This window comes from Cervus canadensis, chromosome X (assembly GCF_019320065.1).
Source record: "Cervus canadensis isolate Bull #8, Minnesota chromosome X, ASM1932006v1, whole genome shotgun sequence".
Lineage (NCBI taxonomy): Eukaryota > Metazoa > Chordata > Mammalia > Artiodactyla > Cervidae > Cervus > Cervus canadensis.
In genome coordinates, this window is record NC_057419.1 from 11924242 (window position 1) to 11939743 (window position 15502).

At 54.1% G+C, this 15502-nt stretch overlaps 1 protein-coding gene across 2 annotated transcripts in view; it reads left to right on the forward strand.

Annotated features, from left to right (window-relative positions):
• The first annotated feature begins 3801 nt into the window (after nt 1-3801).
• The window catches only part of TBL1X (transducin beta like 1 X-linked), a 238419-nt gene continuing 226718 nt past the window's right edge, over nt 3802-15502 (forward strand). For both annotated transcript variants that reach the window (XM_043459183.1, XM_043459184.1), the window contains exon 1: nt 3802-3902. The gene's annotated coding sequence lies outside the window, so the exon portion shown is untranslated. The remainder of the gene's footprint in view (nt 3903-15502) is intronic.

Genomic DNA, 15502 nt, shown 5'->3' on the forward strand with positions numbered 1-15502 from the left:
TCATCGCTAAACCCAAAGCCATCTACATTTTTCTCCTATGTTTTCTTCTAGGAGTTTTGTGCTTTTGCCTTTTGCATTTAAGGCCAGTGATCCATTTTAAGTTAGTTTCTGTGAAAAGCCTAAGGTTTGGGCTAGATTAATGGTTTTGTTTGTTTTGTGAATGGATGTCTGTTGTTCCAGCACCATTTGTTGAAAAGGATATTCTTTCTCCATTGAGATACCTTTGCTCTTTTGTCAAAAATTAGTTGACTATATTTGTGTGGGTTCCGGCTGCCCTTTTATTACAAATTTGGCTGCTCTTTAGGGGGAATATTGATAGCATTTGTTGCAAGCAGATTCTTGTATTCCAGCTCCTTCCATCAGCAACCAAAAATAATTGTTTGGGATACAGATGTTGTGCAGTGGATAACTGTGGAAATCATTGCTGCTGAGGCCTCCACAGTAGCCTTTATACCCTTGTCAGAATGCACTAGCTCCTTTCCTGCTTGACTTTGATGTGCTTTTCTTGTTTCTTCCACCATTTGAAAAATCTGAAAGCCAGATTAAATATAATAGTCTAATTTACCACCTACCTACCACCCATCTAGCATTCAGAAAGTGGGATTTCAGTGTTATTATGGTAAATGTAGGGGGTGGCCTTTCCTATCTGGGGTCTTACAAAGTCCCTGGGGTCTCCTAGGACTCTCTCATAAAGGTGCTCCAGTCGTTACTTCTAAGAAGACCAGTGGGATTGTTGGGAGCCGATCAAACAGGAACGAAGGACTCCAAGCTCCCTTTCATTGTTAGTTAGAAGCAAGTGAAAACTCGCTCAGTCCTGTCCGACTGTTTGCGACCCCATGGACTATACAGTTCATGGAATTCTCCAGGCCAGAATACTGGAGTGGGTAGTCTTTCCCTTCCCTTTCTCCAGGGGACCTTCCCAACCCAGGGATCGAACCCAGGTCTCCAGTATTGCAGCCGGATTCTTTACCAGCTGAGCCAGACCAGCTGCAAAAACCGGCCACGCTGAGGCGTAGGAGGGAGCGATGATGTCCCCCACTTGCCCAAACTTTAAAAGTGATTGGTATCTGCCAAGCCATCAAAACATACAAAAGAAGCCTTTCTCCTCGTCCGGTTCGGTTCGGAATTTCCAAGCAGCTCCCGACGATCTGCTAGAGATAGCAAGCCCGAGAGGGCCAGGTTTGGCTGCGCGGCTACTCGAGAGTGTGCGGTAGCCGAGGGCCGACGTCCCCGTAGAGCGGAGCGCGGTAATGATGTCAACTTGTTATTTACTTTCCAAATCTGAATGACTGAGCAAGGCGAAAGGAGAAATCAATCAACCGCAATGTGACCCTACAGGCGGAAAAAAACGCAGCGCTCCCACCAGCGGGCGGTGGGGGGAAGGGAAGCACGTGTAACCCGCAGAGTTGCATCAGGCGCGCTTGCCTGCCCGGGTTTTCTGTTGCATAGCCTTGGTTTTTTTTTTCCGATTGCATGAAAAGACCTCAGCCTCAGTCCTCACAAGCCCTGGGAGCCCGGGAGCCAGGCCGGGCAGGCTGGAGGCAAGGCCCCGCCACGTCCTTTTGTGTGTGTGTCTCCGTGTGTGTGTGGTGGGGGTGGGGAGAGGCTTGAAAGGCAACCGGTAGAAAAGAAGGGCAAAATCTATTCTGCTGATTCACAATTATGGAGACCGTGTAAGTGTCTTTTTTTTTTTATTTTTTTTGGTGTGCTCGAATAATGGTGCAGTCACCGTCGTTTGAAATCATTGACGTTTTAAGCATATTCGGAACAGTCATTTTGAGGCCGCCTTTTGGAATGGAGGATCGCCCCTTAAAAAAAAAAAAGTCACCTCGCCACCCTCCAACAGGGTCAGAGGACAACAAACGGCCAGTGTCCCAAGGGCAAGCGAGGTTACAGTGCAAAATGCTGAGTGTTCCTGGGCTTTTGGGCAAAAAAAAAAAAAAAAAACGTTAGGCACCAAAGGGAGGGGCCGGCTTACTTGAAAATACTCGCCAAAGCAGACATCCAAGGTGCTGGGGTGCGTGTGCAGCGCGCGCGTGTTTGTTTCAGCGAATTGAGGTCACGCGTGGTGGGCAGTTGTCACCAACCCGGAGGGGGAGAAAGCAACCTGGGGCCTTGGGTTCACCGAGTCAGCTATTGCAACAGCAAACAGCTTTGCAAATGTCCCAGGTTCTGCAGCCTGCGGCTGGAGGTGGGGGTGGGGACGGGTGAGAAGGCCTCGGGGTCCCGGTTCTACCACCACGCCCCCCCAAACCCCCGCCTGGAGGCCCCACACCCCAGCTCCTGGCGTCCACCCCAGTGTGTCTTGTGTTTCTTTTTCCCCAAGCGCCTTCCCTGCTAGAGATTTTTGCAAAGGTGGAGGCTTCACTGGAGCCCCCACTTTTGGGGAGAAGGGGAAGAGACCAGGGTTGGGGGTGTCCTCTCGGCTGGCGACTTGGAGGGGGCTGGCACCCTCAGGCAGGTTCGGGGAGGGGGGTTCATCTTTGAGCTGGGGGAGGGTGGCCCTGTCTCCCTGCCCCCCTCCCCCCCGGAGACCACGGGGTGGCGACCCGGTTCCTGTCCCCTCCTGGATAATGGGTTTGGGACTGGGTGGGGGGTAGGCCGGAGTTTCCTGCTGCGCACCCCCCTCCCCATGGAGGCCACGGGGTTGGGACTAGGTTAGCAGAGAGGAGGGAAAAGGCCCGGGTTCCCCTCACCCACCCCAGGCGTGGCGGGGAGGGGGAGTACAGGGGAGGGGGGAGTGAGGGACAGGGTAGGATTAGAGGGTCCCCCTCCGTAGGGGAGGGGCTGGATTGGGACGCCAGTCTCCCCCCCAGAGGCCGTGGGGGAGGGGCCCGGGCTCTCACCCCCGGCGCCGTGGGGGAAGGGCAGGCCTGGGTGTGTGTGTGGGGTGTCCCTATCCTCCGTGGGGGAGGGGCTGGCCTGGGACGCGGCCCCTTTGGGAGTGGGGGAGGGGGCAGGGGACCCGGGCTCCCCTTCCCCGGCGGTGGGGGAAAGGGCAGGCTGGGGGCCAGGGGGGAGGGGGGCTGGACTGGGACGCGGCCCCTTTGGTCTTGGGGGAGGGTGATGGGGAGGGGACCCGGGCTCCCCTTCCCCGGGCGGTGGGGGAGGGGGCAGGCTTGGGGCCATGGGGGAGGGGCTGGCCTGGGACGCGGCCCCTTTGGGCGTGGGGGAGGGTGCTGGGGACCCGAGCTCCCCTCCCCGGGCGGTAGGGGAGGGGGCAGGCTGGGGGCCGTGGGGGAGGGGCTGGCCTGGGACTAGGCCTCTTTGGGCGTGGGGGAGGGCGATGGGGGGGCCCAGGTGGGGGAGAGTGCAGGGGCCCCGGGCGGTGGGGGAGGGCGCACACTGGGGGCCGTAGGGGGGTGATGGGGGAGGGCGATGGGGGGGTCCCGGGTGGGGGAGCGCGCAGGGGCCCCGGGCTCCCCTCCCCCGGCGGCGGTGGGGCGGGCGCAGGCTGGGGGCGGCGCCCGGGGCCGTCCTCCCGGCCGGGGTCGGCGTTCCGGCGGCCGCTCCCCAGCGGAGGTCACTGGCCGCGCCGGTCCCTCCCGCGTCCCGCCCTCTCCCGCCGCCGCCGTTTCCCCCCCACCCCCGCCCGCCCCGTCCTCCGCGCTCGGGAGCGAGGAGCCGCCCGCGCCCCCGCCCCGCCGCCGCCGCCGCCGCCGCAGCGCCCTCGCCGCCATTCGGCACCCGAAACTTTCCAGCGCCCGCGCGTCTCGGGGACTCGGCGGCGGCGGGGGGCGCGGGCGCGGGGCGGGGGCGGCCCGGGGGGGGCGGCGCGCGGCGGCTCCGGGCGCCGGGCCCTCGGCGGCCGCGGCGCGGCCCGGGCTCGGCGGCGGCGGCGGCCGGCGGGGCGCAGGCTCGGAGCGGCGGCGCCGGACACAAGTTGCGCGGCTCGGGGCGAGGTGAGTGCGCGCGCGGGGCTCGGCCCGGGCCGGGCGCGCTGCGGAAACTTCTCTTGCTCGGGCTTGGGGGGAGGCCCGGGCCCAGCTCATTCCCGCCCTCTGAGGGGTCACGCCGGCCGCCCGGCCGCCCGGGGACCCCCGTCTCCGGTAGGGGGCGGGGGTGCAGTGGAAAGGGGGTGCCCAGCTTCCCCAAGTGTCCCCCGGGGGCTCGGGCTGGGGTGCTGCGCGCGCTCCCTGCAGGCTGAACAATACCCCGATGGGGCCGCTCCCCCAAAGTGCCGGCGCGTCGGGGGTTGGGGGTGGCGGGCGGAGACTGGAGCGGGGTGGGGGGAAGGGGAAGCTTCTTTGTTTTGGGGAGGGGGGAGGTGACCGGTAAGTTTTGGCGAGAGGGGTGGGGGTGGGGAGCGCTCCATTGGTCTCCCCGGTGCTGCTTTTGTCTGCCGGGCCCGGGGCTGGCCGGGCGAACCTGCGCGGCCGCGGGGACCCCCCCCCTCATGGGCGAGGGGAGCCCCATTCATCGTCTCCCCTGGGGGGCGCGGGCCAGGACACCGGGGGACGCGCGGCGGCGGCGCGCGCAGGGCCGCTGAGTGGCGGGCGAGGCAGCGCGGGCCCGCGGCGCTTCAGTTTCTGCGGCGCGGAAACTGTCAGGAAGTGGGGAGCCCCTCCCCAACTTGCGCCCCCAGCCACCCACCCCGGCCCGAGCGAGGAAAACAGGGTGGGGACCACTTGGGTGGGTTGGGGGGCGTCCCTGGGCGATCTACAGAGCGCGCCCTGGGGGGGGGGGGCGGCTGTAGACCTGTTGCGCCGGGTCTGGGGGGGAGGGGTGCCCCGAGATCCGCGTGCCAGGCGGTGCTTCCTCCCGCCCCCCCCCCCCCCCCCCCGCCACCGCCACTCTCCCGAGGGGACCTCGCCCACGGCGGTGGGGGTGGCCGTTGCTCGGAATGGAGTGAGGCGCGCCATCGTGGGGGTCGGGGGCCACCGGAGGTCGCCGGGGACTGTGACACTTGGGGGTCGCTAGAGGACCCCCCGCCTTCCCCGGGCGCTGGGACTTCACGTGCGTGGCCCGCGCCCAGGATGGTTTTAAGCACGGCCTGGCCTTCTTCCGAGTCCACTGCAAATTCCACGAAGTTAAAAAGTCCGAGGTGTGTTGTTGTTGTTGTTTATTTTTTCCCCCTCCTGTCGCCGATGTTGTAGAGCGGAGCCCCCAAAGAAATAGAAATCCGTTTCCCCTATTCCTTCTGCCGCGGTTTGGGCTCTCGCTAGGTTTTGGCACATGTGGCTTGAGCTGCCTTGGATGTTTTTCTATCCAGACGCGCCGCCTGAGCCCCTGGGTTAACCTGGAAGGCGAGGGGCGGGACTCCAGCCTGGGGCGGGGGCGGGGGGTGGTGATGGCCGGGGGAGGGTCCGGTTAAGTCCAGCCTGATCGGTGGCCTCGGGGGTAGCAAATGCTGGAAAATCTTCTGGAAAGTTTAGCCATTCTCCTAGAAAAGACAGCGATCGGGTGGGGGTGGGGGAGATGTCGATTATGGAAACCATTGAGACTTGAAGACGCTTCTCATGTGAAAGGGATGTTCAGATATCTCAGATGTGATGCAGATTGCCGCGGACTACCACCCAGCTGGATAACGAATCCGGAAATGAAAGTTTGAAGTCCCATCCCTTGACCCACGTCTTAACATGGCCCCTGAAGGATCATTCCATGTGAAGTTCCTTAACTGAACACACACCTGTGGAACAGCCCGTGAAGACTCTTAAGGTGTTTTTTATTTGGTGCTCTGCAAAGCAGAGAGGTTGGCTCTGCTCTTTTTCCAGGGCTTAGTCACTCCAGGTATCATCAGCTCCCCTCCTCCCCATCATTGAAATTTCACCCCTGGAGCCTGAGTGTCGTCCCTCCTGTAAATTGGGGTGTTTTTAGTTGAAGTGCCTGCAGTCAATCCCCTTTGAACCAGAGGAGCGTCAGTGTTCTCATCCATGCTGAATTCCTGAATGTACCTGGGTGGGAGGTTTGGAGCTTTCAGTGCTAGGCGGCCAAAGATGGGTATAGAGCCCCTGAGTCCGGCTCTGTGGGGACATGTAAAACTGCTTTTGCTGGAAAAGCAACCTTTGTCCCCCATCTGGCCTGAACTAGTGAAACCAGCCCACCCTGCCGTTCTGCTCCGCCATTGACCTTGAAGCCCTGCCAGTTTTCCGAGTGTCGTTTGCTATATGTGTAAAACTAAAAAACGGGAACTGAGATCACGGTACTCATTGGGTAGTGCAGGGGCAGAGAGGAGGAACTGTTATGTGTACGTTTTTTTGAAAACGTTGAGTTTGCCTGCAAATTTTCACTGTTGCTCTGGTGCAGATAGATTCATCGTCCTTTGGTTACTCGAATGCCACGCACTGAGGGTTTTACAGGCAGTTAACGCCCTGTGTGCGCAATTATTATTTCCATTCAGCTGCAGAAGACACTGACTTTGCTAATCTATGGTGGAGGGAAGATTGTTTGATTCCGGAAACCCAGCTCTGAAGCATAGTGTTATTTTGTCTTCCTGTGTTGACATGGGTTGAATGTTCCTGTTTGGAGCCTGGCTTGTTAAATTACAGAGACACATGCTTTTTCTCCCCCACACAGAATCTTCACGTTGAACTGTCTCTCTCTGTATAAACCTAGATTTCTCAACAAATCACCAAAGGTCAATCACAGTGGAAGCATTGTTTTGTCCATAGCTTAATTATCCGGTGTGGTAACCTCTACCCGCCTGGGCATTTTTAGATTCCAGTTAAGTAAAATTCGTTTAATAGTGGTGGTGTTACTAAAATGCCCAGTTCTGTTGTTTCACTGCTCTGTCCATAATTCAGATACTCAATAGATGTGTGTAACTGGGGGTTATACACATACTGCAACAGTGCAGAACTTGAAGAAAGTCCAATTTGGGAGTGGTGCTCTGCTGTTGGGCTTCCTTGGTGGCTCAGTGGTAAAGAGTCTGCCTGCAATGCAGGAGACTCATGTTCGATCCGTGAGTTGGGAAGATCCCCTGGAGGAGGAAATGGCAACCCACTCCAGTACTGTTGCCTGGAGGATCCCATGGACAGAGGAGCCTGGTGGGCTACAGTCCATGGGGTTGCAAAGAGCCGGACACGACTGAAGTAAATTAACACACACGCATTCTGTAGTTACTACAAGTAAGGATCCTTAAAGAAACTGAAGTCGCTCAGTCGTATCCAACTCTTTTCGACCCCGTGGGCTGTAGCCCACCAGGCCCGTCAGTCCTTGTGGGAGGAGGAGAGAGGCTCTAAGAGTTTTAGACAGTTTACTGGTAGACCTTTTGAAACAAAACAAAACCCATTTCAGCTAGCACGTCACCTGGGAAAGTGATTTCAGTGAGATTGACGGCTGCGGTTTTAAGATTAAGGCCGTGTGTCCGGAGTTAGAAAACCAGGACTCCCAAGTGGAAGTCTTTGTGAGGATTCAACTTTGGAAAAAGGGCGTGCCTCAGTTTCCCTTTCTGAAAAACCCTGCGAAGCCAGTCCCCACGTTGCCTGCCCGAGTGTGTTGTGGCCAGCATCCCTTGGGCTCTCAAGGTGTTGCCAACAGTGTGGCCCCATGTAGCTGATTGAGAGGCCGTATCTGATACGCCCCCCCCCTTTCCCCTGCCAAGCCAAGTTTATGTCCTAAGTTTTAACGTCTTGAGGGCAAAATCTTCTGTATCAAGAAGGCTGACAAGGAATCCTCCCTACAGATGAAACTTCATAACGGTCAACGTGTTTTTAACAAGTGGCTGAACGGTGGTTATTTTTAATTCCTTAGTTGATGTGTTCTTTGCATAATCTTGCTTTTTTTTTTTTAATAGCCACGGATTAGAAATTTTACTTGTAAATCAGGAGGGAGGGGTGAAAACCCAGTTTTGCTTCTGGGAGAGAGGTGACTTCCCAGATGGCCCCATTGTGCCATTTGACTTTAGTCTTGCTTTCATCTCAAGAGCTGTCGGCCTTTGAGACACCCAGGATAGTCATGATGATTTCGCTTCCAGAGTCACAAAACGGGTTCCAGTGGGGGGAAGCCAGACCCAGAGACGGCATCTTACCTAGGTCCTGAGCATCAGGAATTCACAGTCTCCCTCAGTGACCCGTTGGGAAGGAGGGTTCCTCGCCCCAACCCTGGGGATGCCTCCTTGTCCAGCTGTTATCCAGGAGCATCGCCAGGCCTGACCGGGGCCGGGGGACCAGCCCGATCGCCCTGTCCACTGAAGTGAGACCCCCAGATGTGGTGTCCCCACACCTCGCAGTTGTCTCCTGCTTTTCCTTTAGAAGAGTACGTGACCTGCAGTAATAAGCTGTTCCTCTTTCAGCACCGAGACACTTAAAAAATAGCATTCAATCAGGAGGCAAGACTCAAGTCGTTTTGTAAACATGTTTAAGTTGGAAAGATGATAAACCTTTTTTTTTCCATAACTATTTTTAGTGTGAAGGAAGTAACTGGATGCCAGTTGTCCCCTCGGGGCTGGCCCTCTCACCCCATCCCTCCTTCCCATGAGGCTGGACTAAACGGATGGCCCTGGCCACACCACCAGCCAAACCAAAAGAAAAGCTGGATGTGGGAAGGGACAGACAGAGTTCACGTGTTTTTTTAAAGGGAAAGGGAGAAAGTGAGTTTAAAACCTCGGGGAGAAAAAAAATGCAGGCAGTCACGAATGTGCTCCCCAGAAACTTGACCTCAGGTGGTTGTAAGCTCGCAGAGGGGGTGGCCTCCTGCAAGCCCTCTTGTGTGTGATAACCGCCATCAAATATTTCCTGGGAATCCTCTGCCAGATGGAAGGATGCAGGTGTGAACTGGAAGCCATTGAAAAAAATTAACTTGGAGCAAACTTACACTCGGAAACAGAGGGGAGATTATTTCCGTCTTACGCCGGAAGTTGGGTACCACGTCCATGGCTCTGGGTTTGCTCTTGGTGGGTGGAAAGGAGCCATGAAGCTTTGGCTTGCAGGTTGAAGACAGAACTTGGAAACAGAGGGGAGACTATTTCCATCTTTCGCAGAAAGTTGGGGACCATTTCCGCGGCTCAGGTTTGCTCTTGGTGGAAAGGAGCCTTGAAGCTTTGGCACGCAGGTTGAGAAACAGGAGTCTTAGCAGGTGAAGGCAGAGGACATGTTTGCATATGGAAGTAGTGTCTTCAGCGTTTGGACGTGGGAAGCTCATCGTCGACTCGTGGTCCTTAGTTCGGGCACTTTGTTCCCTACAGTGTTTGGCAGCGTCTGGAGACATCTGTGGTTGTCACGTGTCGGGGGCGAGGGGATGGTGGTCTCCCTGGTGGACCCACGGGTGTTGGGTCCCCTCTCACAGTGCTTGTTGGCACAGAGCCACCCCAAAGAAGGACCCGGTGCTCTTGAGTCCTGAGTCCTGTTTTGGTCCGGGGGCCAGTGGGATGGTGGGACAAGGTAGGCATCGGGTGCTGTGGTCCTCGCAGGCCGTTTTAGGATGCTTTCGAAGGAAGTGAAGACAAGGGCACACGGAAGGGGGTGGCCAGTTGGATGGCCTTTGGGGACCACAGAAGCTGGAGGGGCTCGGGGGGCCGGGCTGTGTTCATCCCCAGTTCACCTCCAGTTCTGGCTTCAAGCCCAGGCTTTTCAGAGCCCTCGAGGCTCACACACCTGCACCGCGCTCCTTCCTGTGGGTTTTGCCGATGTCACTGCAGATTTGCCCAGGTCTCGCTCTCAGTCAGCTTCTGGGGACTTTGGGTATTTATCTGGGCGGGGGGAAACCCAGCGCCTGTCGGCTGTTTTCAGACCTTCACAGCGCCCAGGGCTGCGTGGGTTAACCTGGACTGGGGGGGGCGACCTCCACCGCTGGGGGTGCTCTGGAGGGCGGGGTGATGGGGTCCCCTCTCCTGTGACTTGCTGGATTAGTGGGCAAGGGCTGGGGGGCAGTGGGGCTGTGGACGTGCATTGGGGGGGCCACCCCTGGCACCCAGAGTCTGGTCCCTGTGTGCGCTGGGGTCCCCAGGAGCCAGCCTGAAGCGCCTTCCTCTGGGAGCCCCAGGGTAGTGCCAGACACACCCGGGTTGGGGGGCCTTGTGACCTCCTGGTGGTCCTGGAGGTCAGAGGGCAGGGCTCTGAAGGAAATCCGGTTTGAGGCCAGCTCACCATGCATCGATGTTGCCTTTGGGCACATCGGTGACCTCCCCTGGCCTTAGTTTTCTCATGGCGAGAGAGAGAGAGACAGAGAGAGGGAAGATAAAATTTATTTCTCAGGCTTGTTGTGTTAGCAGACGGGGTTATCATCATGCTTGGAGCCCGCTGTGCTTAGGTCTCCTCTGAAGTTGGGAGTGGCTGTAGAAACTTCCAATAGTAACAAGAATACTATGTCTCTGTTAGTTCCGATGGTCTCCAGCAATTGCCTGCTTGCTTTCCCTGTCTTTTTCTCCCTTCTTGAGTTAAATTTCAGGGCTGGAATATGCACATGTGCACACACACACACACGCACGCACACACACACACACACATGCTATATATAGACACATATATACTCTGTGTGGTTCCCAGATTTACTATATGATGGAGTATGAATTTCTGCATGCGGAAATGTTTGTAACCAGCATCTCCAGAATCAGGGTGAAAAGTGAAAGGGAAGTTGCTCAGTTGTGTCTGAATCTCTGCGACCCCGTGGACTGCAGCACACCAGGCCTCTCTGTCCATCACCAACTCCCAGAGTTTACGCAAACTCATGTCCATTGAGTCATCTCATCCTCTGCCATCCCCTTCTCCTCCCTCCCTCAATCTTTCCCAGCATCAGGGTCTTTTCACATGAGTCAGCTCTTTGCATCAGGTGGTCAAAGTACTGAAGTTACAGCTTTAACATCAGTCATTCCAGTGAACACTCAGGACTGACCTACTTTAGGATGGACTGGTCGGATCTCCCTGCAGTCTGAGGGATTCTCAAGAGTCTTCTCCAGCACCACAGTTCAAAAGCATCAATTCTTCGACACTTAGCTGTCTTTATAGTCCAGTTCTCACATCAGAGTATATCATGCTAAATGCCCGGCTGGATAAAGCACAAGGTGGAATGAAGATTGCCAGAAAAGTATCAATAACCTCACATGACACCACCTTTATGGCAGAAAGTGAAGAGGAACTGAAGAGCCTCTTGATGAAAGTGAAAGAGGAGAATGAAAAAAGCTGGTTTAAAACTCAGCTTTCAGAAAACTAAGATCATGGCTTCACTTCATGGCAAATAGATGGGGAAACAGTGGCAGACTTTATTTTTTTGGGCTCCAGAATCATTGCAGATGGTGACTGAAGCCATGATATTACAAGATGCTTGCTCCTTGGAAGAAAAGCTCTGACCAACCTAGACAGCGTATTAAAAAGCAGAGACATTACTTTGTTGACAAATGTTCATCTAGTCAAAGCTATGGTTTTCCCAGTAGTCATGTATGGATGTGAAAGTTGGACCATAAAGAAAGCTGAGAGCCTAAGAATTGATGCTTTTGAACTGTGGTGTTGGAGAAGACTCTTGAGAGTCCCTTGGACTGCAAGGAGATCCAACCAGTCCATCCTAAAGGAAATCAGTCCTGGGTGTTCATTGGAAGGACTGATGTTAAAGCTGTAACTTCAGTACTTTGGCCACCTGATGCAAAGAGCTGACTCCTTGGAAAAGGTTCTGATGCTGGGAAAGATTGAAGGCGGGAGGAGAAGGGGACGACAGAGGATGAGATGGTTGGATGGCGTCACCGATTCGATGGACATGAGCTTGAGCAAGCTCCGGGAGTTGGTGATGGACAGGGAGGCCTGGTGTGCTGCAGTCCGTGGGGTCACAGAGACTCAGACGTGACTGAGCTAGTTAACTGAACACTTGGGCCAGTGTGTTTTCCTGAGAATCATTCTGCACCGTGCATATCATCAAAAGCAAGGAAAAGCCACACTTAGAGCTTCTTAATACTTGGAAGAGAACATAGTGAAAAAATGTCAGGTGTCTTGTCTTAGGTGCCTGGGATTTACTCTCTTCCTATGCCGGGCAGTCCTTGCTGTGAGGTCAGTTGAGGTGGGACATTTTTTGGAGGGCCGCATTCAGAGACTTTTTCCAGCTGTCCCGCGGAGAGACATTGAATATGATCCGTGTATTCATAGGTCATGTCTTGAGTTTCAAAAACTGGACTTGGCCTTTTTGAGGCAGTGGTTTTCCCAGTGGGTTAATACTGTGGCCATAAGGCAGGCTAAAAATACCCACTTGTTCCTGCATTCGCTTGTCATAGAAATAAAATTCCTACAGCTGTGATTCTGTGTGGTTGCTGACCTACATTCTACCTTGGGTCGTCATTTCACTGTCTGTGGTCAAGTGAGAAATGGCGTGTTCTCTTAGGACAAGCCTTCGCGTGGCGTGTTGGCCAGGTGAGTCCCGCCTTGGGCTTGTGTGGAAGTCTTTCGACCTGTGTGTGTCCTCAGGCGTCGCGTTGAAGACGTTAAGGAGCTAGCCGTGAAGCCTCTCCCACATCTCGTGTGTGCGGATTCTCATGTGGAAAAGGAAGACTGCTTCAGTGGTGACGATGGCTTTATTTTTTTAATTGGTTGCAGTTTTTTGGCTGTGATGGGTCTTTGTTGCTTCGTGCTGGCTTGCTCTTGTTCCAGCGAGCAGGGTCTGCTCTTCACGGCAGTGCTGAAGTTTCTCGTTGTGGTGGCGTCTCTTGGGGCAGAGTACGGGCTATAGGGTGCTCGGCTTCAGTAGTTGAAGCTCAGGAGCTCGGTACCTGTGGCCCTCGGGTTTAGTTGCGCTGTGGCCTGGGGGATCTTCCCTGGCCAGGGATTGAACCCCTTTCCCATGCAGCGCAAGGCACATTCTTAACCACTGGACCACCAGGGAAGCCCCACCCCCCTCCTTTTCTTGAAAGACTTTTATAGGTTAAGGTTTCAGTTCTGTTCAGTTGATCAGTCGTGTCCGACTCTTTACGACCCCATGGACTGCAGCACACCAGGCCTCCCCGTCCATCACCAACTCCCGGAGTCCACCCAAACTCATGTCCATCAAGTTGCTGATGCCATCCAACCATCTCATCCTCTGTCATCCCCTTCTCCTCCTGCCCTCAGTCTTTCGCAGCATCAGGGTCTTTTCCAAGGAGTCAGCTCTTCGCATCAGGTGGCCAAAGTATTGGAGCTTAAACATCAGTCCTTCCAATGAATATTCAGGACTGATTTCCTTTAGGATGGACTGGTTGGATCTCCTTGCAGTCCAAGGGATTCTCAAGAGTCTCCTCCAACGCCACAGTTCAAAAGCATCAGTTCTTTGGCACTCAGCTTTCTTTATGGTTCAGCTCTCACATCCATACGTGACTGTTGGAGAAATCATAGCTTTGACTAGATGGACCTTTGTCGGCAAAGTAATGTCTCTGCTTTTTAATATGCTGTCTAGGTTGGTCACAGGAGCAAACATCTTTTAATATCATGGCTGCAGTCACCATCTGCAGTGATTTTGGAGCCCGAGAAAACAAAGTCTGTCACTGTTTCCACTGTTTTCCCCGTTTATTTGCCATGAAGTGATGGTCCTGGATGTCATGATGTCTGTGTTTTGAGCGTTGAGTTTTATGGTGGTTTTATATTAGCTAGCGGTTTGGGCGAACTGTGTGTCATGCATTGTCATGTTTCCCATGATTGAAATAGGCAGTCCTCAACATTGCTAAGTCAGTTGCCTACTTAAAAAAATAAAAAAAACCCTGCAGCATTTCAGAGGACACTTTGGGCTGTGAGTTGCCTCTGAGTAATTCTTAGGAGTGTTGTCCTCCCCTGATCTCGCGAGACCCTGTGAAAGAAGCAAAAATGATGCTCAGGGCAAAAATTCAGTGTTTATTCTTGTCAAGAGTGTCTCTTGCCTGGAATTCCTGCCATTTATTCCTGTCATGGTGTGTATAGCTGGAATGCTGAAAAGGAAACATGAGCGATCTCTTTATTTACTTCTCTTGAGCCCGAAGATGACCCCGAATAGCCATCCCCTAGCACTTTGCCTTCTGGAACTTTTGCCACCAACCCGCCCCATCCATCCCATCCCCCACCCCCCTTTCCCCCCACCCCGCACCTCCTCCTCCAACTTGATCAGCCTCCCTGTTTTCTCCACGAGGTTGAAGACTTCTGTGACTCGGACAGTCAGCCTCATCCATGTTGGAGCAAGGCTATGCAGAGACGGCCGTTCCCGTCTTGGAGCGCTGGACTTGTAACTGTTACAGACTTGCCCCTTGGCATCCAGCTCCTAGGGTATCTGTGAACATCCGTTATCCACTTTGCAAGCATTCCTGTTAGTTAAAACTTTCCGGCAGACGGAAATGTGGGCCAAAGAAGTGTGTGTGATGCCATGTTGTTTCTTAAATCAGAAATAGCAAATACTTTGATATGGTAAAGACCTGGTAAGTTAAGATGAAGAACTGGAGAAAATCCTGTGTCACTAAGCAGTGATTTTTGTTTCTAGTGCATTCTTATGACTGTAGTGAGTCATTTTTCAGGTCAGTTCCGTGGCTCAGTTGTGTCCGGCTCTTTGCAGCCCCACGGACTACAGCAGCCCAGGCCTCCCTGTCCATCGCCAACTCCCAGAGTTTGCTCAAACTCATGTCCATTGAGTCGGTGATGCCATCCAACCATCTCATCCTCTGTCGTCCCCTTCTCTTCCTGCCTTCAGTCTTTCCCAGCATCAGGGTCTTTTCCAGTGAGTTAGGTCTTCGCATCAGGTGGCCAAAGTATTGGACTTAGCCAGGTCAACTATGCCTTTCCAGGTACCCTTGTTATCCTAACCTGCGTTTGAAGATGAGAACCAAGAAAGCACAACCTGCTTCACGTCTGTAGTGCCGGTTATGCAGACGTAATTCTCAGCATCTATAAAGTTAGCAGGTGGTTGCCGAGTTTTACGTTGAATTTCAGAAAAGCAACTGAGCAGAGAATTGATTCATCTAGGAGACAGGTTCAAGTTGGGTCCTTGCCGAGGTGGTTTTTCCAACAGAATCGTATCAGGCATTTTAATCCCTTCAAACTTGAATGCCAACTTGGTGTTGGTTAAAGGCTCAGGTATTCACGGTTATCAACGTTAAGAACAATGGTTGCTAGTTTCTGACAGTTGCGGGTCAGTCCTGGGAGACACGCTTTGGTGTAGCTCCTAATTTGATCATGAAAAAAACAATCACGTTAGGTTTGTGTTCCTAAGACGCACGATGATTCTGTGCCAGTTTCAACAGTTTCCAGGGATCTGAAGTGTAGTTCTTCAGAAAGCTTTGCCAGGAGAGACAGCGGTGGAGGGGCACCCAGCCCAGAAGTTGGTGACAATAATTACTGATCTCGTGTGTCCAGGGCGTGACAAGAGATGGTTGTATACTGGCCGAGAACCAGCGGAGGGGTCTATGGAAATGGGACTTGCCTGTTCAATTTCATGAGCCTCTGACTACATTTCCTTGAAACCCAGAGTCTCCACATTTAGTTGGGGGCCAAGGGGAAAAAGATGCCTTGTTTCCACTTTTAATTCCCGAAGTGGGCTCCTGAGGAGTGAATTTCATCTCTGGCAGGTGCCCTGTGAGATTAACTGGGACGCAGGAAAAAACTTAAGTTGTCTTTTTTTTTTTTTTTAAATTTAATGGTTATAAAATGTCTGTTTG